The sequence below is a fragment of the Drosophila obscura genome, unplaced genomic scaffold, assembly GCF_018151105.1.
Source record: "Drosophila obscura isolate BZ-5 IFL unplaced genomic scaffold, ASM1815110v1 contig_186, whole genome shotgun sequence".
NCBI classification, from domain to species: Eukaryota; Metazoa; Arthropoda; class Insecta; order Diptera; family Drosophilidae; genus Drosophila; species Drosophila obscura.
In genome coordinates, this window is record NW_024542774.1 from 9922830 (window position 1) to 9945628 (window position 22799).

General features: G+C 45.7%; 1 protein-coding gene and 1 long non-coding RNA gene across 2 annotated transcripts in view; one reads left to right on the top strand and one right to left on the bottom strand.

The window, feature by feature from the left end:
* The window catches only part of LOC111076816, a 66092-nt gene that overhangs the window by 9461 nt on the left and 33832 nt on the right, over positions 1-22799 (top strand).
* On the bottom strand, positions 10441-11536 carry LOC121404112. The gene is made up of 3 exons (XR_005967697.1): positions 11358-11536; positions 11065-11298; positions 10441-11006 (listed from the first exon to the last, which is right to left on the bottom strand). It is a non-coding gene; the product is annotated as an uncharacterized LOC121404112 (long non-coding RNA).

The following is a 22799-nucleotide window of genomic DNA, read 5'->3' on the forward strand; positions in this document are numbered from 1 at the left end:
TAAAACTCAAATCCAAGGTTTCCTTTACAAAGTACCCACTGTAGACATATTTACAGCTATTATGAATCACTTGACCATCCCCCGGCAAACCGGCGAAAACCATACTTTAAATCCTCAAAAGCTAAGCCAAAAAGGGGTTCGGTTCGGCCTGGTTCGTTTTTCGTCTATTCCTTGGGATCCTGGCTAAACGGCTTAAAAGGCTCAAATGTTCACGAGGCTTGCTTTTCAAGTAAACAGGGTGGCTTTGCCAAAGACGGTGTTAAGTCTACACACGCGCAGGCACACACCACACACACCACACACACACACACAAAAGCACACAGCGTTATGCCTGGATTTATTCAATGGCCAGCAATTTGCATAATTAACTTTTAGTCCGCCTCTGTCGTTAGATGATTTGTTAAATTTAATTTGTTATTGTTGTTAATTATTAATTAGTTAAACGCGAGCCCGCTTTTGCCTGAAAGTAAGTCCGTTCGTGTTCGTTGGAATCTCAGATCCATCCGCGCCGCGATTGGGTGTCTCTGTTTGTTGTTGGAAGAATGCGAAGAGCGGCGAAAACTGGCCGACGACCACCAGGCTGCGGCAGGCTGCACTGCTGCTGCTGCAGACTGAGGCAGAGACAGAGAGACCGACCGGCTGACTTCTGCAGTCGCGTGAGTCGAGCAAAATGTGGAGTGCGGGTGGGTGGGGAGGGTGTGCTCACCACTTGAGGCTAATAAGAAGAAAGAGAACAGAGACAACAACCACAAGAAGAACCGCAATGAGCGAGTTGATTGCACGCACAGTATATCAATGTAAGGTGTGGCATTCCAAGTGAGTATTGCCACTATGCTGGTACTATTCGGCATTTGGTTTAGACCATGTGCAGTCGCAGTTGCGACAGAGAGTGGTTAATGCATAATATTTGCCTTGAAGTGCCTTGCCTCACCCTCACCCAAATACACCTTGACTGCAACACCATCCAGTTGAGAAAGCTCCAAACAGCGACGTTGGCTTCGCTGCTGCGTTGCGTGTTGTTGTCGGTGCAACTTTTGCAGGCAAAAACAAAAACAAGAATAAGTGGAGTGAAAGAGCAAATTAAATGTTGCTCTTTTAACACTTTGCGGAAGCAGGGAAAAATACCAAGAGAGAGTGAGAGAGAGCAGGAGAGCCAGAGAGTCCGTATAACGGTCTATGCCTATATAGCATGCGATAATTTTATTATTCTGCGCTCCAAGAAAACTACTGTGCCAAGAAAAGAGAGAGAGTGTCAGCGAGAGAGTGAGCGGTGCACTGCGTGGGGGGTAGAATGGCGTTGACCAGCGAACAACGAAAAAGGGGGGTGACCGTTGGAAAGAAGAAAGCTCTTGAAAGCTCTGAAAAATCTTAAACCTATTCTGAATCTTACACATTTTCCATTAAAATTCATGTCTTAACGCAGTTCGTTTCTCTCGAGATTGCCCTGCAAGCAGACGGACATCTTCATGATTTTTGTGGGACTAAGTTTATGCGAAGAGAAAGCAATGCTAAAGATATAAAAAATCGGGAAATGATTAGGTTTCATCCACAAAAATCCGTTAGTTGGAAATTTCGAATATTTCTCTGCAAACTTTTGAACTTAAACTCTATCCAAAAGCTTCTCATTGTAATTGACTCTCTGGGGGTTGAATTCTCTCCAACTAGCTCGCTCTCGCATGCGATAATTGCCTGCCACAGGCACGCACACAAGCAAGATTGCGGACAACAGGTTTGAGTTGGTTGCTTGAGCAGGGCAACATGTTGCAAATGAGTCAAGCTGCGGTACGTACTGGAGCAGGATCCAATCGACAAAACCCCGACCCGACCCGACGAACGACCGACTGACGATGATCATCATTAGCCTCACGCGAGGCTCGAATCACGCAATGCAATGCTCGGTATGGGATGGGATGGGATGGGATAACACCAGGGACAACAGCACCACACCACGATCGCCGGTTAGTAATCGGTTATTCGAGTGTTTTGTGATATATTGACAGCATTACGGCTGCAATGGTCGCGCATCATTAATCATAGATCCTTATGGGGTGATGCCTATTAATTTGAACGCCATGGAACAAAAGCCCATCCCAGGGGCAGCCAGCTCCTTCTTCTCCTGGCGGCACCTTAATGGTGTGAACACGCGGCAGAAACAAATTGCGAAACGACAACAGTTGGTCCAAGGGCACAGCCCAAGAGAGCGAGGGAGCGAGGGACAGTGATAGAGATAACCACCACCCGCTCTAAACAAAAGACAAAGCGACAGACACGCAACGAAGGACAACAGGCCAAAGCAAACAGCAAAAAGAGAACAAAAACAAAACAAACAAAAAAATCATCGTAAAAAAAAGTTACACGCCTGCGCAGCGGGTGGCGCTCACATGTAATAAAAACAGTGAAAGAGAGGGTGAGATAAAGTGAAAGAGATAGAGAACCTACTCACATATCGAAGCTTTCGATCAAATTGCCTATCAGATGGCCAGATCCCAGGGTCCCAGGTCCCAGCCCCAGGTCCGTGGATCCCCCCCCCCCAGTGTGTGTGTGTGTGTTGAAAAATTCATTTTAATAAGCGCCCGTAAAATCCAACCCGCGATATCTGAGCAATAAATAAATGACAATTATGAATTGTACCCCCTCCAAAAGCCCATCCCAGTCCAAGGCTTACTCTTAGCCATTTTCCATCTGGAGATCTCTAGATGGAGATGGCGATGAAGAAGCGGCGGCGCCCTACGTGGAATGCAACTCTGGTGCCTGGCTGTGGCAGGGCTGTCATCGTGCCAGGGCATTAATTTGTTGTTTATCGCACCTTGTTAAAAACCTATCGAGGGGGAGATTGCAATGCGATGGCGATGGCGATGGCGCTGGACACGGCTGTGACACGATTCGAATTCCACAGATACCACTTTTGGCAACGGACAGATAAACAGCAAAAGTTCAACCTTATCTACGAAATCTATATAAATAATAAATATACATAATTCCATAAAAATACCATTTGTTTTGGTTGGGCTTATGTTTTATGCGGTAGCTAAAAATAGATAATATTTATAGCTGGTAGTTGGGCTTGGTCTTTATGACAAACTCAAACAAGAGACACATACATATACATATATACATATGTACATGCCTTTGATATATATTTCTGATAACGTTTGGGGGACAGGAGCAATGGAACAACTCAAGATAAAATTTTTGGCATTCCACAATTCCAGACAATAGACTACTGAGATTTCTCAGAAATGAGTATCTAATCAACAAAATTAAAATATGATTAAGCTAAAAACACGATTGTGTCTCTTATTCGTGAAATCTGTCAAACTTTGGACCCAAAACTTAAATATAAATCAAATATGATTATTAATAAAAATGTGCAAGGCAATGATACTTATCGAAGAGACACGGGCACGGACACGGACAGCATACAAAACGCCATTTATTTACCCAACGAATTCCGCAGGCAACGCCACTCTTTTCAGGCACTTCACATTGCCTTTTTTTTTTTTGCAATTGCGCGTACCGTACCAAAAATGTCAACGAAAAGAAAACAGCAAAAAAATGGATTTAGTTTGGAGCAAGACCACTTGCTTGGGGCTAAACACTATGTACCCTAACAAAACAGATATATAGGCTACAGTAGGAAGTTTGTGGGTTAGAGAAGGAACCACTTTTAAGCCTATAAAGGATATGGATAGTCTACAGAAGCTTCACTTTACTATCAAGGCATAAGAACAATAAAGAATCTATGCTTTTCTCAATGAAGGATTGTTCAATATTGCAGCTGCATCAGCTTTAGGGATATTCAAAGTACTTTTGATGATCCATTTGAATGAAATAATTTTCAAATGATGTTTTTGTAAGTAAGCTGCCTTTCCCAACATATAAAGAATTTCCTATAAATCATTATTATCCTCCATGCAATTAACCCTCTGTTAAATCTCGTCAGAGTATCCCTCGCTTCGGCTCTTTACAGGCCCCACAACAGTTCGACGCTTGTTTTTGTCAAATTCCATGCGTATAATATTTTTTTTCCACAATTTTTTCCAGCTCTATCTGTATTTTCATATTTTCTGTACAAGTTTATAGCAGTGCCTGTTGATTTATGCAAATTATTAAACGTTTTCTAATAACTCATTATGCCGCGTAAACAACGTGCCGCATGACTTGACAGTCCCCATGGATGTGGCACCAGACAGAGACAGAGATAGAGAGACTCTATCTGTAAACCAGAGTCAGAGAGTCAGTGTTCAGGCAACTACGGGGCAACTACTGTTGCGTCTTTTAGTTAACGTTTTTTTGTTTTCTAACACTCGTTTTCTTGTTGTTGTTTGTCGTTGTTGTTTTTGTTGTTGTTGTTGTTTTTCCGATGTTGGCTGTCAGTTTTCGCATATGTCTACCGCTGACTGGCAAAAGTTTCGTAGCGCTTAGCTAGATGTCAACTTTTTGGCATGCAAATATGCCTTTTGTCCATTTCGTTTCGTTTTGTTTTGTTTTGTTTTTTATTTTCTATGCCTGGTAATTAGGTAAATATTTTGCCTACTGTGGATCTTCATTTGCATAGATTTCAGTGTACTTTGGCACTAAACTAAAAGTTTTCTTGACCCACCACTGTACCATGTCCCATGTGTGTTGGCTAAGTAAAGCTTTTACTTTTATAGGCAAACTCTGAGGTTTGGGGTCACCCGAGGTGGCTGTTGGACCCGCGAGCGTAATGCGCGAAATTGCAGAGTCGACAGGATGGGAAAGGTGACTGAAATTTGACTGGAAATCTTACGAAATCCAAAAAAAGAGCTGCTTGAAAAACCATTCCACATGTTTTTGCGAAAAGTGTCAGTCAACTGGTGGAGTAAAAATATGTAACTTTTCCATAGCTCTTTTTGTGACATGTACTTATGCCATTCGATAACTGAGCAAATCTTATTCAATATGTTGGTTGAAAACACTTTCTCGTGGATGAATGATACAACTATAAAGGCATGGTGAATATTTATGGTATTGTGGAAATCCACTTACATGAGTGGACCATCCTCAAGCTCAGCTTCTAAACATTGAAGCCCCAAGGGCTGACCCACTGAACAATGAGAGCAGCGAGAACACAAATGCAACTGAACTGAACCCTCACATGAGAACCCTATCACCCTCACCCAACACAAGCTAAAGATGGCCAGGAACAACAAGTGCATTGGCAAGCCAAAGAACAACAAGTCAAATGATTTGGCCCACGGGCTAAAGAGAGATGCAAGCTGCAGATGGAGATGTACATAGATGCAGATGCAGTTGCAGTTGAAGAGATGCAAATGCAGACATATTGGTGGGGTCCAACTATTTGCATTTGCATTTTAGCACTTCAGCAGACTGCAGCCCAATGGCAGGAGGGTGGGGGTGGCAGAGTGTTTGTACTGATTGCGCATGCAGAGTCACAGATTCGGACTTTGTCTGCCTTCCTTTGGTTCGGTGCCGAAGGAAAAGTGGGTGCAAACAATCGGACTCGTTGCAGTTGCAGATTTCTATATGGCTTAATTCCACTGCCACGCCCACAGCGAACAACGAACAACGAACAGAACAAACGAGATTGCTCACCTGTTGCCAATGTTATTGGTGGGGTTTGCCTCTTCCTCTTCCTCTTCCAACTCTCCACCACCATCGCCAACTGCAGTGTGGGTTGAGACGCGTATCTAATTACAAGAGAGAAGAAAAAACAGTCGAAAAGAGTGAACATGAGGGAGATATACGTACATACATACACATGTATATAGGCGCTGATTTCAAAGATAAATTGCCGACGACAAGCCCGATGACTCCGGGACTCTGAGACTCGGGGACTTGGACTTGAAGTTGGAGCCTTCCAGTGATGGATGTACTCGTATTTATGCGCTGCTGCTGCGACGTTACCGCCAACGCGACGCTAGTAAAAATAAACAACAGTTTATTGGCATTTCCAGCCAGAGACCCAGACCCTCTCGCAGACGGCATTCATTCTACTGCAGTTGAGGCATTTTCATTGTTTAACAACATTCTGCAGTCGCGAAAGGTGTCGGTTTTAGGTCCAAGAAGAGTCTGTCTGAAACTTCTTCATCTCCGCCATGCAGCAAATATTTTTAGCGGAATTTTTATGAGGAAGCGATTTTTATGCCCACCTCAAAGCCTTGCGAATGAGTGACAGCACACGGCGCTCGGATTGGGCGACATTTGATTTATGTTACAGTTTGGACCCGACTTGGCCAGGTTTAGCCTGCTTTAGTGCTTTGTTGCTTAGAAAAAGCTCTAAGACCTGAGGTACCTTTTTTCCAGATGTCTCCTGCGAAAGAAGAACAAAACATCGTCTGGGAGCAGTAGTATCCTTGAAGCAACTGGAATCCACAGCTCAAACTCCACTTGGGCTGCTCACCTCCTCTTAACCCTGAGGGCTCCGCAGACAGCAGCGACTTCCTCACATAATTCAAAAATATACAAGCCAGAGAGCAACGAGAACAATCTGAGGGGGAGAATGCATATTGAAACAAAAAATTAAAAACTACACTTGACCTCAGAAGTCAGTTGGTCTGTCTGTCCGTCCGTCTGTTTGTCCCATCACATCCACTGTGGAGGCTGACCATTGCTCAAGTGCCTTTTACATGGGACTGAACTGAAAGGGGGAACTGGACTGGGCACTGGGGACTGTGGACTGTGGACTGGGGTTTTGGGATTCGTTAAGTAAACATGCCACGCTACAACGCGTTCCTAAAAACCTGGCACTGGCACCGACACTGGCGCTGACCACAGTGGTGCACCCATTCTTGGACCCCATTCCCATACCCATTTCCATTCCTTGGCAAAACCTCATTACGATCTTCATCATCATTATCGACATCGACAGATTGTGTCGGCTTCGCTTTGCATCTTTTGTTCATTTTAGTTTAAATATTGCCTACCTCGTCGACTCGTACCTCTGATTCTGATTCGGATTCTGACACTGGTTCTGTCCGTCTGTTCGTCTGCCGGCTGGCCTGCTGGCCTGCTGGCCGCTGTCTGCTGTCCGCAATGAAGAAGCAGAAGTAGAGTCGAGTCCATTCCCAGCTGCCAATAGTGCATGGCATTTCAGGCACTTTTCATCTTTTTCAATCAATGCCCATGTCCACTCCACTTCTTCCACTTTGGCTTCCACTTGTGCAGCTCAACGAACAGCCACCGACGGAGTCCTATAAAGGGGCGCTAGTCGTTGGCTACGACTCCATTCTTTCGAGCTTCTGGTCCTCTAGTGTATGGGGCTGGCTCCTTTATTTAAGTTTCTCAATATTTTCGTTGAATGTTTCAAGAGCGCGTAAATTAATCCCGAGCTTAATTGCTTTTTGCTGCACTCGATGGGCTATAAATAGGTTTTGTTTATATTTAGTCGAAGAAACTGTAAGTAAGAACTGTCATTTGGGATGGGCACTGCCTGAAGGGGAGTCCAAGTTATTAGCCACTGACTTCTGATTGCTTACTTAGGGCCACTGAAACGGGGTGAGTCTCGGGTTAGAGGGCGCAAAATGGACACATTCTGGAGTCTGTTCTATTCGCCCACCCGTTTCGAACATAGTTTTGAGCAGCTGTTCTAATCGAGCATAACTGAAAGCGACTTAAAGCGCTTAAAGAGCCCCAGCCCAGACCGGCCGGCTGTCCACTTAGACCAATTTATGCACAAGTGTTTTGTGGCCGGGGCGGAAATGCTGTGCAATATTTACGGTCCAGCCAAAGTCTTGGCGTTGGCCAAAAACAAAAACCTCCAGCTAAAAGTGAGGCAAGACCCAGTCCCAGTCCCAGTCCCAGTCTGAGTCCCAGTCGGAGTCGGAGTCGAGTCCCCAGTCTTCGTCCACTGGGGAGTGTGCGATCCAAAGGCCGTCGATGGCGGCGCGCGCACGATAACAAGATTAGAAAATAAGATTTATCTCATAGATTGATAGATTCGATTACACGCAGCGGCGGCGATCGGCGATCGAGCGGCGATCGGCGATGCGATGGGAGACGGCGACTGGGGCGGGCGTACTGGGCGGCGTGTAATTACAACAAAAGCAACAGGCAACAGCCACAAGATCGAACAAGAACAAAACGAGCTGCGGGAGCAGACAGACCACGGACGAAGCACAGTGTCCCACAAAAATCCAAATATCAATGCTACAAAGTTGCCGTCAAAATGTTCTCCGCAGGGGAGTGAAACTTAATTGGAAGATTCTTAATTCCTGGCTTTATTTTATGCTTTTGGTGTGATCCCACTCAAATTTAAGAACTCTTCTAAAATTGCGGGAAGAATGGGGCTATCTGCACAAGTTTACTTGGCATCGATTTGTTTTTGTTAATCTAGCTAAATTTATTTCAATTTCTTAACAATCTTTGACCCACTGTGCACCCGTTCTGGCTGCAGGCAAACTCTTTTTCTCTCTGGCGTTTTAATGGACTTTTAACTGGTTTTGGAGCCTGACTGCATGGGTTTCTGTGGCAGCAGCAGCAGCAGCAGCAGTCCCAGTCGCAGCATCAGAAGCAAGGCAGCTGCACCTGCAACAGCTTTTGGCTGGTTGGGTTCGGTTCGGTTCGGTCCGATCTGGGATCGGATCTCGCCTCTCGCCGGGCGTTGCATATTTACTAATTTAATAATTCAAAAGCATTTAAATTCCTAATCATATCCAGCAAAGCGGCCGCCTGCGTCTGGATTAGCCCGGTCCATCCGTGCCTCATCCCCCCCCCCCACCAGTTCCACTCGGCGTTCCAGTCTCCAGGATCTTTGACTGCGCGGCAATGCGAAATGAATCGCCTGCCGCAATTTGTGAAAATTTCTCACCATTTTCATGGCCACTCCAGCTCCAGGAGCAGCTCTCTGCCCGAGGTGTGGGGTGTGGGGTGCACGGTATGGGGAGCGGGAAGCGGGCAGCCGAGTGTGTTAGATTTCCACTTTACTGTCTATGCAATTTGTTGGCTAACTAGATGGCTATCTGTGGCCCAGTGGTTGCTGTTGTTCTTGCCGCTTGTTTCCACTGGTTTCCACAACGTTCTTTCGGCTTTGGGCTCTGGGCCCGCTGCGCATTCATGTTCTTTTCATCTTTCTGCCTGCCTGCCTGCCTGCCTGCCTGAATCGATGCGATGCCCCCTCCTGCTGCCCCTGTCCGCCCATCCCCTGCATCGTAATCTCTCGTTTTCTGGTTTTCTTCTTCTGTTTTTTTTTTTGACTATTACCACTCGTACCACGAGTACGACTATCTTATGCATCGCCTGGCGTTAGTGTTTTGCGTCTTATTAGAGTCTAATTGCATTGGCCGGTGGTGGGGGCTGAGACCGAGTTTTGGTCCAATTCGAACAGGCAATGAATGGAAGTTTCGGGTAATGGGCACGATCATGACTCAAAAGGGTTCCGACCCGCATAAACAGCCATCAATTAGGGAATCAACCGCTAGACTGCCTAATTGAATTGACTTTGTTTTGTGGATCTCCCATCGATTGATGGGTAATATTGATGGACTTTGAATAGAACAGTAGAATTTTGATATTGGGAATTTTGAAGGTACATAGATAGTACTATGTTCTATGTATAACCGTTGTCTAAATATAACATTATTTCAGGGCTTTCAGTTCATAAATAAATTAAAGATAAGGAAAAAGAAAACCACTAACCATTATAAGCCCTCCAATTTTAATGAATACTTACAGAAACTATTTAATTTACCTATAAAAATATCCTCTCCTAACACCCCACTACGATATCACCCACATTCGAATCCACTGACCCACTAAACGCCTACAATTGCCGCAATCAAATGCCACAAGCGCCAGTGGGTCTGTCCCTGGCCACAAATGGAGGCAGCCACAAGGACGCAGGTCCATCAACTTTTCTTTTTTTTTGGGTGGGAAGGTGTACTGGCGCCTGGTTGCGGGCCAGAATTTTACGACACGCAGCGCCATGGGAAAGTGTCTTACGCAATGCATTGCCAGTTGGATCATTTAATAGAAGAAGAGCACAGCAAACAGCCAGCGGCAATCACTTTGACGCCAACGGACTACGCCTGGAACTACGTCATGGACGCAGACACTGGCCTGAGCCAAGGCTGGCGTCACTGTCACTCTTCTGCTCGATTATGCATTATGTATTCAAAATTTTTGTTTGAGGTCAACTTGAGGCCGCCTCTTCCTTGCTCGCATCGCTTTGCTAGTTTTAGCTGGCGAGGACCGCGCCGAGTATCCATTCTATTTTTAGTCAAGGACTAAGGATTCAGCCATAAATGGGATGATAATTTTGCGTGCCTGCTGTGAACTTGAAAGAACTCGTAAATGGCAGGAGCAGCATAGCCCCCGCCATAAAAGTGACACAACTTTGCCCCCCAGCTGACAGATTTATTTCGATGTCCTACCCACCCCACCCCCCCCCACCCCAACCAAACAGTGAGCCCGAAAAGTCTGGCTACTAAAAATACAACTCTGGTACGGGACAAACTTATTTCTGTTCATTCAGAGAATTTTGTGTAACTTTTTCTGTTGGGTTTCGTTGCTGTCGGGCATGAAAAGTTTTTGTGTAGGCGACTCGGTGTCTGGCAGACAAAAAGAATTGAGGTCGGTCTGGGTGGGTGGATGGATGGATGAGGCAAGGATGGTGCAAAGGATGGAGTGGATGCTTCTCCTCCCGCATGCCAGCAGCTGCTCGAATCGGTTGGGACTTGCTCCCGGCTTAGGTTCTTGTGTCACGTTTCAATAAGCTTTGATTGGCGGCAATTATCTGGTAGCTGGCATCAGCCTGAACCGAGCCGAGCCGAGCCTCGCCATTTGTCGCCTCTGCTCCTCTATCCTCTATCCCGTTTGGCATTGTATTATTTATGAGTCCGTGAGTTCGGTCCTGGATTTGCTTTCAATTACGGGTACCCGCAGCCAATTTGCTGCCAAAAACTTTTGCACATAAAGCAAATGTTTTGCACAACTTTTGTGCCTTCTTTTGTCCCTTTTGGCAGGCGACGGCGACCCTTGATTGAATGATTTCAACAAGAAAGACATTACTTAGTCGAGGGTTTAATCTGCTGGAGGGTTTGGGGATTAGCTGGCCAATACGAGAAGTAAAATGAAATCGTTCACCAAATGCTGTTACATATTGAATTAATCAGTGATTGTAGCTACGGCTGGAATGTGGAATGCGATAATTTATTCTGTAATTTTATTACGTTATCTGAATGGAATGACTTGGCACAAGCTTCTGAAGAGGGCTGGAGGGCTAACAGCTCTGAAGTACACGGTTATGGCATCAGCTTTTGGACTGGTTCAGCACATCGATTACATTTTGTTTACTTTTATGGAACCTGTGGGATCTATCTGTAATAGAGACTCCCTCGTATGAGAGATGTTCTTTGAGCGCTAAACAATTTTATGACCTTCTGGATATGCCTCAAATGAATTCCAAAGTTCGTTGAACCCCGTTATGGCTTTACCAAAAATTACCCTGAACACACCCACCTGATACATTCCCCCTTGCCGCTCCCCCTTATCGGCGGAAATGCTACCCGGCAGACATGTCTGCCATTTACTTGGGGGAGACAAAAAAAAAAACGAGCAAAATAGTAGAAACGGAAGCAAAAACTTGATTAAAATTTCATGGCGACGCATTTGCCACAAGCAACACAAGGCAGCAGCACAAGCAGAATAAACTGAAGACGCAGGAAAAGTGCCTCTAAAAGTGATGGGAATGGAGCACATTTTAGCATGCAACAACTGGGAAGACCGAGGTGCAGTGCATGTGGTGCGAAAATGTTGTTGAAACTTCATTGAATTATCGCACCCAGAGGTGCCGGCAAAAGTCAGGAGCCACCCACTCTCTCTCCGTCTTGGCCTTGGCCAAAAGAAAGGGAAATTGCAATTCATTTGCCACCTCCACCAAAGGGAAGCCATTTTCCATTTGCACCGCCTCTGCAGGAGGGTTTTTCCACGGGGCTTAAAGTGCAAATGGAACTGGAAAATGGGAAATAATGGTGTCGCAGAGGAAAACCATTGTGTGGGCAAAATTTAACAAGGATTCGTGCTCCGCCATATTCGCTTCGATCTCTGCTCCGCATTAAAGTTCTCTACGGATTGTCTGCTCCTGACATGTGTGTGAGTGCGGTTTGATAAACTCGACTTACTTCTGTTAACTTATTCGCTTATCATTGACTTGCCCCAGCTGGTTGGCATGTAGAAGGGGGATTTTATATTGCTGCTTAGGTCGGAGGCAGTTGGCAGAACTTTATGGCACACAAATAAATCATTTACCAGCAGCGCCTTTGTGAGAAAAGGAAAGTTTTCCAGGGGTTCGGCTGGCTCCATTGTTATCACGGAGTTGGTAAAAGTTTTGCAAGCCGAAAGGAAGAAGAAGCCCATGATAACTTCCACTTTGTTTTTTGAGAATAGTTTGATTAGCAGAAAGTTGTGCACTTCGGATTGTTTTCAAGAATGGGTGTGGAAGCGTCAACTCCCTCCATAAAAGGCATCAGCAGATGGACTTCATCGCTTTGCTCGTATTTTTCACCTTTCCATTGTGCGACATGTCAAAATCACAACTGTCACTTAATCCTGGCGCAGTCAATAAGCCAGGACACCATTTCACCCAAAAACTGACATCAATTTCATATGAATTATGACACTTGTGTATAAAGAACGGCAGCAGGGCACCATAAGCCAATGCCACACAGGCATCCCAATCCCTTTGTGCCAACTGAAACTGAAACCCAAAACATTGGACAACTGCAGCACGTGATTGTGATTTTGTTTTGTTGTGAATTGGCAATTCCGTTTGCCATATGACAGCTCTATAAATATGAAATATATATTCCAGCTCCGCTCCGCTCCGCTCCTCTCCTCTCCACTCCGCCTTCTTTTGCGTGGAAAGTCACGTGCGATTGACAGACAGACAGAATGAATTGAAAGTGCCAGCATCAGCCATTCAGTCAGTCAGCACTTGTCTAATTGCCAGTCATTTGTTTTTGCCAAATTGAAACGCGTACTTGTCAATGGCCGAAACGTGTCAGCGCTAAGGATCCAATTAGGTGGAGGACCTGGAGTGGGCGTATCAATCAATCGACAGCATCGACAGGGCTGAATACGAATGTCGAATGGCTCATGAGAATGCTTCTCCCAAGGGTGCTCTCGAGGATACGCCACTCGTAGCTGTCTGATGTCTGATGTCTGAATGCTGTCAACTGGTAGCCGTTTCGATTGTGCTTGCCACATGGTGGGGCGGGTTCAACAAGTGAGTTAAGCAGCCCTGAAATTGGTTTAAACTTAAGCCACTGAAATCTTAAACTGAAGACTTTAAAACCTTGTTTGGTGTTTGGTCCCCAAAACATTTAACGAATTGCAAAAATGTCTCATGGTTCTTTCCTATTTCAGTGCAATCGGTTTATCTGCCTTCAAGTGATCGATGATCAATTGAATGGATTGTTTATGTGTAGAATGAATTATTTGAATTGAATGCGCCTTGAAATGTATCAAAAACGTAGCCCGTGCCAGGAATAATCCAATCCAAAACAGACATTTACCCGATCCCGCACTCGTCTCGATGGCCCATGGATCTCAAGTGGTTGCCGCAATGCCGCAGATCCATAACCAAAGCCATCACTAAATGTTTTTGGCGTCCGTTAGTGCTGCATCAACATCAGCGAAGAGGAGGTGAAGAAAGGGAATCAGATGAAGCAGAATAATGGGAAGCAGATGAGAAAGGAGAGACATGGAGACAGAGGCATAGACATAGACATGGAAACGGAATCATGAGGCACATTTTCTCAGTCGATTGCCAGGTAATGCGTTCAAAATGAACTTCAAACGGCGCCTAGAGATAAAGAACATTTTCCCTGCAACCTCTCTCTCTCCGTCTCTCTCTCTCTCTCTCTCTCTCTCCATACGCCTATCGTTTGTGATATGTAAATTTAGTTCATTGATGATTTTTAGTTGGAAATGCGGGTCTCTATTTGGGATTGGAATTGGGAATGGGAATGGGGGATGGCTGTGAGTCACACCAAAGCTGATTCATAGCGACTAATGGGCAACCGCAGCTGCAGTGCAATTAAAAGCCTCGCACACGCCCCCGCCATCGACATCCTAATGCGAACCCTGGACGTGCGCCTGGACCCGTGCCAAGGCCACGTGAAAGCAGAGGCAATGGCATCAGCATCAGCTGCTGTTGCAACAATGCCACACAAATTAGAGCAAAGACAATGGACAATGGGCAAACTGCATTAAGGCGGCAAATTGCGGTAACCAAAGGGAGAGAAGGAAAGGTCCAAAGCCAGAGAAAGGTGAAAGTGTGCCACAGGGTGCGCATATCCAGGTAGAACCAGGCCCAAAGGATACACACACACACACACACACACGCCCGTGGTTGACAGTAAATTATGGGCAAAAAATTACATGCCAAATTATGGCCATATGGCAGGCAGTACGCTTTTTGGTTGCTATTTAAAATTGATTTAAATTCGCCACAGAACGAGGTTGAATGAGGGAAATTTATAATGGGGCCGCTCGTAAATCGTCGCCGACCTTTTCGGAAATTATTAGTGCACATTTTTCGCTGGAATTTTTCCGTTTTGCATGCTGCAGCTTAGAATTGCATACTTGGAGGCGACGCCGCATGCATGCCTGTGATTTAGTGGCCATTTCCCGCCCATGTCAACCTTGAGAAGGAAAGACCCAAGTGTTATAAATGCGGTCGGGCCTCTGGCCTCTGCCTCTGGCTTAAGTTGAAGGTGAAATGGGAATAAATGGGCTCTGTAGCATGGCAAAATGAACGGGCCAAATATATTTAAATTACAGAGAATGGAGTTAGCAAAAGTGTTTAACTAGAAATAATTAAATACCTCAAAATAAATTATAAATAAATAGCTGCCAAGACTCTTATGACTTCCACTCGAAATGCATTTCGTATTCAAGTAGAATTCCCATAAATCACACATTTGTTTGTCTGTTTAGCTCATTAGCCTGATCAAAATAAAATATTTCTGAAAATGTTTTATAAATACTCACCTTTGACCTTTGGCAGCAATTGATAAAATATGATTTAGGTGAGTGTTTTGATATACAGCCGCAAACAAGTCACGAAATGGGTAATATATTGACCAAATTGATTAATAGTCGGCCAAAAGAGTCCTCCACAAAGGACACTAACCAAAACTAACAAAAAAAAAAAAAAACAGACTCAATAAAAAAAGAGACAACAAAAAGCGATACGTGAATTCATTGATTGGCTGTGGCATGGGACCGGGACCCCACACAATGTTCAAAAGGAATTTTGATTTATCTGAGGCGGGGCGGAGAGCGAGGTCGCATAGAGAAATAGAGAAGAGAGAGAGAGAGAAATTAGTTAAGGAATTCCCAGCCACAGCCACACACACTCGAAAGATGGCTACAGGTGCCTTGGGCTACTAATTGAGCTCGCTTATCGGCTAACACACACACACACACACACACACACACACACACACACAGACACACAGATGCATGCAGACACACAGATACACGCACACACCTGGCAAATTGAGTTTTCAGCCAGAAAAGGAACGCTCTGTATGCAAAGGAATTCCTTGGCCTGGCCTCCACGCTTCGTACCTTCTTGGGACCAGCCAGCCAGCCAGCCAGCCAGCCAGCCAGCAGCTCCTTGGGCACCATGCCCAGGCCCAGGCCCAGTCCCGGCCAGGCCCCTCTTCTCCGTTTCGTTTTTAATTAAGTACAACAACGCAGCAAAATTGATTTCCAGAGTTTGCTTATCGCCACGGAAAGATCTCTAAGAGATGCGATGCCGGCGATAAGGTTTCTCTCCCCCACCCCTGCCATTGAGCTCTCTAACCGACTTAATATAGTTTGTATGATATATCTATAATCGCTTATGAGTCCATTACATTCCATTTTGAGCACAGGATCAGGCCGCCTGTTCCATGGAGATGTTTGCCAAGTCATTAGGCTCGTTAGATGGGGCTAATTGCGATCGTTTTGGGAGAGTTCAGTTTCAGTCTCAGTTCTCAGAATGGTATTGCTGTGGAACTTATCGAGAATTTGTATTTCAGAGTAAAGCCAAGAGCCAAAAGCTCAGATCGTTTGAGGTGCATAAATTATGGGTAAATTTATGCGGTTTAGATGTCTGGCTGCCCAGATGTCTATCGGTCAAAGAGCCACAGAACGAGACGCAGCCATGGCTACAGCCAGAGAGACATTGATCACAGCGATGATAATATAAATTCCAATTAAGCTATCTGTCCCCCTTGCCACTCCATGCAACATGCAACATGCAACGTTCAACGTGCAACGGTAAACGGCCCTGACAATGCCAAACGAACGCATAAATTCTTCCCGTTCTTATCGGATGTGGATGGGAATGTATCTAGGGTTCTCGGGCGAATGTCTCTATAAAGCGATCATTAAAATTATGGCATATCATCTGACCAGTGACCAGTGCTCAGCGTTCAGCGTTCGCTCCTAATGAAATTATTAAAAATGCATTTAACTCTGAGCGAGAGCCAGAAATATCCATAATATGCATAAAGGGTCTTCTCGTCTGCATACGAACGGCTCTGGGCAGGCAGGTCTGCTTGGGTTGGGTTTGTTTTTTGTTTTGTTTTTTTAACATAAATAACTAAGCTCCGTTCTTGAGGGGGGGGGGCCTTGGGGGCTGGAGCTCGTGGTACAGCTCGTGGCCAGCCATCTTTGGACCAAACTAATTATGCATTCATTTTGTTTGCCAACAATTAAGTCGCCCGGAGGCGTGGCGCATATTTCATTTTACTTATTAGTGCTTGGACATCGGAAGGATGGCCTGGCCTGGCCTGGCCTGGCCCTTGCCGGAGATCCTTTCGAGGAGAACCCCCTACTGATTTATGACGGGCACGCACTTGCTTTAGCTGCTCCTACCATCCCATACCATCGAATGGAATGGAATGGAGGGGAATGGCATCGTTAGTGAATATAGCCGGCATGGTCATGTCATCCCATGATGACCCAGTTAGCAGTGGCATTTCGTGGCTCAAAGAAAGCCACAGTGCCATTCAAATTTGGTTAAACTCTTTCCCAAAAAATACCCGAAACACTTGACAGAGCGTACCGCCAGGTGCGCTCTTGGTGGAGTCTGAGTTGGACATTGAAACTGGTTCGACAATCAAATGACCATTTGTAACAGCCAGAGAGCAGCCCCCACCCAATACCCCATCCCCCATCCTCCATCCACCATCCACCATTCCCCCATACGGCTGCAGGAGTGAGAGACATGAGAGACACCCACGCGACAATTACTTTCTAAACTACGAAGAAAGAGATCAGCCAGAGTCAAAATCAAATTTTGCACCAAATTAGGCGCCAAATCGGTTAAAATTGGATGCCGCATGCCGCCTGCCACATGCCACATGCTGTGCCCGCAAAGAATTCCATTTCATGGGCGTTTTTCTAATTTCTTTCAGCAGCAGCAGCAGCAGCCACAGCCACAGCCTCGAAGAATTCCAATGAACAGAGTAATGTAGAAAACGCCTTATCCGGTCCATGCTATCGCCGTGGCAAAGAGGAGCTCTGTGGCAAGGGGCAGTGCCAAGGGGCAGCGGCAGCGGCAGAGAACTGTCAACGCCAAGTCCAAGTCCAAGTGGTTGCCCACCCATGTTGCTGCTACAGTTTGTTCACCACTGGCTTCTGCGGTGCCTTCATTTGACAAACGCTGACAGCGGCGACAATGCCCCGCAGCAGCAGCAGCAACGGCAACGGCAACGGCAACGGCTGGAGCCACCGATTGCGGATGCAAGTGGCCATCGGTATCGGTATTGGTATCGCCTATTGGCATCGGCATCTGGGCGGAGGGGGGTGGAGGGAGTTGAACGGGGCCCTGAAACGAACTTGATTTCTTATTTGAATATTTATTTCAGCCGCCTGGACGATGGCCATTGGCTGTTTGTCCGCTGGCTTCGTGGTCATCGTTGTCGCCATTCCCCCAATCCCCCAATCCACCAATCCACCATGCTGGAGCCCCCAACCACATCGATCGTGACAATCGCCAACGCAAGTGCAAAACTCTTCACTTCATGTGTCGATCTGTGTCCCAGCAGTCGATCGATCTACATCAAGGGGGTCTCTCTTTCTTTCTCCATGTATCTTCTCTCTTCCGTCTGCTGCAGCTAACTGATTTGTCCTACACTAAGAAAGAAAAGGAAACAAAATGTTGCATGGCAGTAGAAATTTGAAATGAAACCTTTGGCAGTTTGGCATTGACAAATAAATGCAGAATATATCTGTAGATCGATCTGGATTCTGGATTCGAGCTTGAAAGATTCAGATGGTTCCTGATTTCTGATTTCTGATTTCAGAATGGAATGTGGTTTTATTTGAGTGTTAGCCAGGTCTCTGGTTAAACTTTCCGCTCTCTTTTTTATGGTGTAAGTTTTTCTTTCAGTGCACTTTTTGCTGCCCCTCTTAGAGACGATTAAAATTGACGTTTTGTGGTGCTGTGAACGCGCCGCTGCTTACACATTACACATATATGTATGTATGTATGTATGTATGTATGTATGTAGCTTCCCTTTCCCCCATAGTATCAATGTAGCTCCTCCCCCTACCCCTTCACGGGCCCACGTCAACACTTTCTTTGGCTAAACGTTTTCATTATTTATGAATTGATCAATTTGTTGCTGTTGCTGTTGCTGTTGCATGGCCCTGTTGCAAGCACTACGACTATGCTTACGCGTACGCGTATCATCAGCGACCATCAACTTGCATCGTTTGGTTTGTTTGCTATGGCCATTAGCGTCACTTGATGGAGCCCCCCCATGCCCCATCCCGCACACCACTCGCTGCTGCCTCTCCTCTCCCCTTTCCGCACTTTGGGCCCGCTAACAGCTCCACTCCCCAGTTGGCGGCGGCTGCAGCCAGACTTAATTTATTTCAAATTGTTGCGGCGCATCATCAACTGCAAAATTATTTACCCAACTAATTTATGCAGATTTTTCCAAACGTTTCAAATTAGTTGTGGATTGTGGTGCAGGGCTGGCCAGGTCACGCCGGGCAAGGGGAAATCGCCTGATAATTGTCATTGACTGAAGGTTAAGTGAAGATTGAAATCCGATATGCCCCTGGAATGGGATCCATAATCAGTAGAGAAAATATAGAAAGTAAATTACAAAGAGTTTGTCCACAGACAAACAATATTAAATATTTTTGTTGCAACCTGTACTTTGCCAGCATTACATATGTTAGAGTCAGAGTATAAATTCAGGGAAAAACCTGAGTTAATTTTCGCGTTTTGTGGCTTTTTTAGCTGCCCCTGGGGGACCTGTACTACATTTATTAATACCGAGAACAGCACGCTGGCCTATCTGGTATTACAATATAACCTTTGGGGAAAGGTTCGCGGACAACTCCCACACTGAATCAGCTGAAATGTCATTTAAAGGATAAATACGTCCAAGGCTACACACATTCGAGTCGTACATACTCGTATATCATTGACACACATCTGACAATGGGCCTGACACTTATTTGCTTTTGTTGCCTTTTGTTTCTGTTTATGGACACGCGATGCAGGTGCGGCAATTAAAACTCAGTCCAGAGTGAGAGTCGATGTCGATCCATGGGCCATGTGGGAGCCCTTGACAGAACCAAAGCGACCCTTGCCGGACCCCAAACATCGAACCCCGAGCCACGCAGCCCCACACCGAGAGAGCTAATGAAACAAGTCAACTATTTGAACAATCAATTAGCACACAGATGTTAATTTAGGACAGTCCAAACTTTGGCCCCTCTTGGGTGTGCGTTGGAATGCGAACGAATGCGATGATCATAAATAATCGCCAGTCAGTCAACGGTCAGTCAGTCAGCGGCCATTCAGTGTCGGCGGCGACTTCATCATATTGGTGTCACTCGGATGGACAGGAAGGCCACGCACGAGACATACAAGACTTCCTCTGCCTTTGCCACATCCACATCCATGGAACAGACTGTAGACAGTAGAGCAGACCGAGTGCACACTGTGGTGCCCTGGGGCAACTCCCTGTTTGGTTTATTTTCTAGCTGCTGTATTCATTTTCAACCACGCTGCGGTCTGGGTTCGGGTTCGGGTTCGGCCTCCTCTTTTCCATTTCTCTGCCTCTGCTGTACTGGTTGATTTCAATTGAAAAACCGCAAAAGGCTGGAGGGCGATCCTTTGTTGCCCGGGACCCTCGCCGTTAACCGGAAGCCATGGCCAAGTCCATGTCCAATGTCCTGTTTTCGTTCTTGTTTCTCTGGCGGGGGGCCAGCTTTTATTTAACATGACGCAACAGAAAAGACGAGCAAAACAGAGAAAGGACTCTCACAAATGTCCTGTCAGCCAGTCAGCCAGTCAGCCAGTCCTCCGTCACCTTTCACCTCTCGCCACGCCCTGAATGCGTTTTGGCCGCCGGCGATTTTCCGGGCCACGATTTGTCGCATGACTGGCAGATTTTCTTCATTGCCATTGTCGCCATTCTGCATAAAGATTTCCGCCTCATTAGGGGTTCAAACTCAGCTCGAGGGCAGTGATGTCAGATGCAATTTAAAGCCAACAAATCTTCAAGGAAATAACGAATAAAAGAACCGAAAAAAATTCCCCGTAACGATTGGTTACCTTTGGGCTTTCATCAATGTCCGGCCCCTACGCATCGTGCATTCCTCTTGGCCCACATTCCGCTGATAAGGACATTCCTGGAAGGAAAATGAAATCACATTGCACATGCCAAAAAATGTTGAACAATTTCCGACGGGCCTAAGCTAATCAGTCAAGATACCTGTGGTATTTCCATTGAACGGAAACAGCTTTTGTTTCATTTTTAGCCAGAGCTTATCAGGGACAGCATGATGAAGAGAGATTGCAGCAGTGAAATTCCAATCTAATGAACATATATCGGCGATCCGTGTTCGCGTGCGGTTCGAGTGCGGATGTACGCACTCAGAGCTCTGCCTATCGCCATCTCTGAGTCTGGCTGCATCAGCATGAGAAGCGGCAGAGGGCCCCCGATATTTCGCAGTTAGTTGGCACAGCCAATTATCGTCAGCGATAACCAGTTAGAACCCAAAACGAAACCGTGACCTACTACAAAGAAAAACATAAGAAAACACACAGACACAAGCACAGACAGAACCAAAAGCACAAGCCAACGGCAATCGCAATGGTGCAATTGGTCAAGAGCGGTCTTTTTGTGGCATTTACTGTGGGTGGTTGGGAGGGGCATTATCGACAACAATACTCGTATACCGAGGTCCGATCTAAGCCCTCCCCACAGGCAGTTTTGAAGGCAAACACATGTACAAATTTCCAGCAAAGGCTTACATATCGAAGCGCAGGGCTCAGATATATCGGTAGAGAGTAAGCCGCTCCACACTCTCGGTGCATGTTAGGGGTCTCTGGGCTGTTAGCCGGGCATTACTGGAGGGTCTTACGTGGAAAACCCAAAACAAACAACAAAAAAGATAAAAAGTTTCGTTTTATTTTTGGCCACTTTTTTCTGGTAAAAAACTTCTGCTCGTTGAACTATTTTAAAGTCATAATGATGTGTTTATTTCTATCACTGAATGATGGCTTTTCGCACCAGTATTGTATGATCCTCATAATCCTAATTGTTTCGATCGCTCAGATTTTGATCACCTGCAAATCGGGACAGTCGTGCCCCAAATCTCAGATGATTTATGGATCCCCCCCAAGAAGTTATACCCTGCCCGAATGGCGTCATTTACTTTCTATGTGCCTGAATTTGTACGGTGCCCGCCCAAATTTGGCTCGATTCCGTCATCCCGCAGCGTGATAGCCTGATGATGATAACCTGCCGCCCAATGGGACGCCGAGAAGAATCCAGTAATTTTTCCATGCAAACAAAGTAGGAACTGGCCACCGCATTCTGAAGTGGCCAATAATCATTATCGGCGTTGCGCTGACATCACTTTTCTACGACCTCGTCATTAAGGCGCAATTTGGTCAGCATAAATACCATCCACTGACTATAACATGGCGATTAGATGTGTGCCCCTCCTCCCGTGGGGGGCCGTTCTTACGCCAAACGGAAAGCGGCGATCGGTCCCAGATCAATGATTGGCCCACATCAGGCCAGCCCTCCTTCCGGCCGATTCTTCTGGTTTATCGTTGTAGTGCTGTAAATACTTTTACCATTATCGCAGAGAGAAAGAGAGAGTGCCCTGTTGCCGTGGTCAAGCGCGCGGATAGATTGGATTTTGTGGTGCTAGGTCAAGGCCATCGTATCGTATCATGTATCCAGATAAAAAGACGTCTGTCAACGTTACTCGACACATTCGATATCCAATAAATATGCTCCCAATGAGCAATCTGCCTATCGAAATCGAATCGAACCATTTACAAATAATTTCACACCGGAATTTCCTTATTAAAAAGGAAACGAGCTATTTCCTAATTGTTTTGCACCTAAGAATGACACGAATCCACTTGAAATAACTTATCAAAAAGGAAGCAAACCATTTCCGAAATGTTTAAAGACTATCCATAAATATTTTACAAATGAGCAAACAGCCGGAATTTCACACCGGGAAAAAAAAGGAAGCGATCCATTTGGCAATAAAGATTGGTTAGGCGATGGACTAGATGGTGAACCCCTTTACATACCCACCCAAAAATAGTGCCATAAGCTAAGTAGATGTGCAACTACGTAGTTTTTTATATCAAAGAGTGGATCGATTATTGAATTCCGCCGGGGGATGGATGCACTTGATAAGTTCAAGTTTTATATAAGCCAATTAAAATGCTTCCGCAATTGCGTATTTGTGGTGCTAATCTGGCATTCCTTTTGGCCATGACCATAGCCATGGCCATGGGTGTGCCTTTCCAAGAACTTGCACACTAA